Source organism: Arachis ipaensis, chromosome B05 (assembly GCF_000816755.2).
Source record: "Arachis ipaensis cultivar K30076 chromosome B05, Araip1.1, whole genome shotgun sequence".
Classification (NCBI taxonomy): Eukaryota; Viridiplantae; Streptophyta; class Magnoliopsida; order Fabales; family Fabaceae; genus Arachis; species Arachis ipaensis.
Window position 1 is genome coordinate 117100415 of NC_029789.2, and position 3172 is coordinate 117103586.

The following is a 3172-nucleotide window of genomic DNA, read 5'->3' on the forward strand; positions in this document are numbered from 1 at the left end:
TAGGATATAGTTTAAAATTGAAAAGATATGAAAAATTTTTGAAAAAGATAAATCTAGATTTTGAAAAAGATAATGTGGAGATTTGAAAAAGATATTAGTTAAAAAAATAGATTTGTTTTGAAAATTTGAAAAAGAGTTGGATTGAATTTGAAAAAGAGGGTTTGTGCTTATGGATTAAGATACATTTATTATTTTTAAGGTAGGGTTTTTAGAAATTAGGGATTTTAGAAATCAGGGTTCTTAACATGTTTATGCAAGAAATCATGAATTGAAGCATGAAAATTAAGATTAAAATGAAAAATATGAAGAAAAAATGAATTTACCTCCTCCCCACCATCCTGGCGTTTGAACGCCCAAACTCTGCATGTTTTGGGCGTTCAACGCCCAAATGCTGCCTCTCCTCGGCGTTCAACGCCCAGCTGCTGCTTCTTTCTGGCGTTGAACGCCAGGAAGTCCTTTGTTACTGGGCGTTTTTCTGAACACCCAGAATGTTGTAAATCTGGCGTTAAACGGCCAAAAAGAGCTTCTTTCTGGCGTTTAACGCCCAGATGGCTATCCTCACTGGCGTTCAACGCCCAGTGGATGCTTCTGTTGGGCGTTGAACGCCCAAAACAGACTTTTACTGGCGTTTTCTTGCCAGCGAGCTCTTTTTCTCTGTTTTGTGTGCAGAATCCTTCTATAACCCTGTGAACTTATGCAATTGATTCTTTACCTTGTTATCAATGAACTTTATATAAACAAATAAAAATAAAAATAGGGCAAAATGCTTAGAGGATTGATGCCCCATGGCTGGGTTGCCTCCCAGCAAGCGCTTCTTTATTGTCTTTAGCTGGACCTTGCTGAGCTTTTAGTCTAGCTTCAGCCTTGAGCACTCTTGCTCAACATTGCCTTCAAGGTAGTGCTTGATTCTCTGTCCATTGACAATGAACTTCTTATCAGAATCAATATCTTGAAGCTCCACATAACCATATGGTGATACACTTGTAATCACATATGGTCCCCTCCACCGGGACTTAAGTTTCCCGGGGAATAGCCTGAGCCTAGAGTTGAACAACAGAACCTTTTGTCCTGGTTCAAATATTCTAGATGACAGCTTTCTGTCATGCCACTTTTTTGATTTTTCTTTATAAAACTTGGCATTTTCGAAAGCAGTGAATCTGAATTCCTCTAGCTCATTTAGCTGGAGCAATCTTTTTTCTCCAGCTAATTTGGCATCAAAGTTCAAGAATCTGGTTGCCCAGTAGGCTTTATGTTCGTCAAACAACTCAATCTCCAAGATTCTTTGTTGAGGCATGACGTAACCATGAGGCAGATTACCAGCTCTTTGGCAACTGTCATAGTTACGTACAAACTCTCGGGAATCTTTATAGAGTGTGGGCCAATAGAAGCCACCTTGGAGGACCTTGGTGGCTGTTCGCTCACCTCCGAAATGGCCTCCATATTGAGATCCATGGCAATGCCATAGGATCCTCTGTGCTTCTTCTCTAGGAACACACCTACGGATTATTCCGTCTGCACATCTTTTAAAGAGATAGGGTTCATCCCACAAGTAGTACTTTGCATCAGTGATTAATTTTTTTTGTTGCCTGTTGTACTCTTTGGGTATGAACCTTGCAGCTTTGTAGTTTGCAATATCGGCAAACCATGGTGTTTCCTGAATGGCAAATAAATGCTCATCCAGAAAAGTCTCAGAGATCTCAAGAGAGGGGAGGGACGTCCCTTCTACTGGCTCTATCTGGGAAGATGATCAGCCACTTGGTTCTCTGTCCCTTTTCTGTCTCTTATTTCTATATCAAACTCTTGCAGAAGCAACACCTATCTGATGAGCCTGGGTTTTGAATCCGGCTTTGTGAGTAGATATTTAAGAGCATCATGGTCAGTATACACAATCACTTTTGATCCTACTAAGTATGATCTGAACTTGTCAATGGCATAAACCACTGCAAGTAATTCTTTTTCTGTGGTTGTGTAATTTTTCTGGGCATCATTTAAAACGCGACTAGCATAATAAATGACGTGCAGAAGCTTGTCATGCCTCTGTCCCAATACTGCACCAATGGCGTGATCACTGGCATCACACATTAGCTCAAATGGTAATGTCCAGTCTGGTGCATTAATAACTGGTGCTGTGACCAGCTTAGCTTTCAGCGTTTCAAACGCCTGCAGACACTCTGTGTCAAATACAAATGGCGTGTCAGCAGCTAGCAGATTACTTAGAGGTTTTGTGATTTTTGAAAAGTCCTTTATAAACCTCCTATAGAATCCTGCATGCCCCAGAAAGCTTCTGATTGCCTTAACATTGGCAGGTGGTGGTAATTTTTTAATTACCTCTATTTTTGCTTGATCCACCTCTATTCCCTTGTTTGATATTTTATGCCCAAGGACAATCCCTTCAGTCACCATGAAGTGACATTTTTCCCAGTTTAAAACTAGGTTGGTCTCTTGGCATCTTTTCAGAACAAGTTTCAGGTGATCAAAACAGGAGCTGAATGAGTCTCCATATACTGAGAAGTCATCCATGAAGACTTCCAGAAATTTTTCCACCATATGAGAGAAAATAGAGAGCATGCATCTCTGGAAGGTTGCAGGCGCATTACACAGCCCAAATGGCATCCTTCTATAAGCAAACACTCCAGATGGACATGTGAATGCTTTTTTCTCTTGATCCTGGGGATCTACTGCAATTTGGTTATACCCTGAGTAGCCATCCAGAAAGTAGTAATAATCATGACCTGCCAGTCTTTCTAGCATCTGGTCTATGAATGGTAAAGGAAAATGATCCTTTCTGGTGGCTGTGTTGAGCCTTCTGTAGTCAATACACATACGCCACCCTGTAACTGTTTTTGTAGGAACCAGTTCATTTTTTTCATTATGAATCACTGTCATGCCTCCCTTTTTTGGGACGACTTGGACAGGGCTCACCCAGGGGCTATCAGAAATAGGATAAATAATCCCAGCCTCTAGTAATTTGGTGACCTCTTTTTGCACCACTTCCTTCATGGCTGGATTTAGCCGCCTCTGTGGTTGAACCACTGGTTTAGCATTATCCTCTAATAAGATTTTGTGCATGCATCTAGCTGGGCTTATGCCCTTAAGGTCACCTATGGACCACCCAAGAGCTGTCTTGTGTGTCCTTAGCACTTGAATAAGTGCTTCTTCTTCCTGTGGGTTT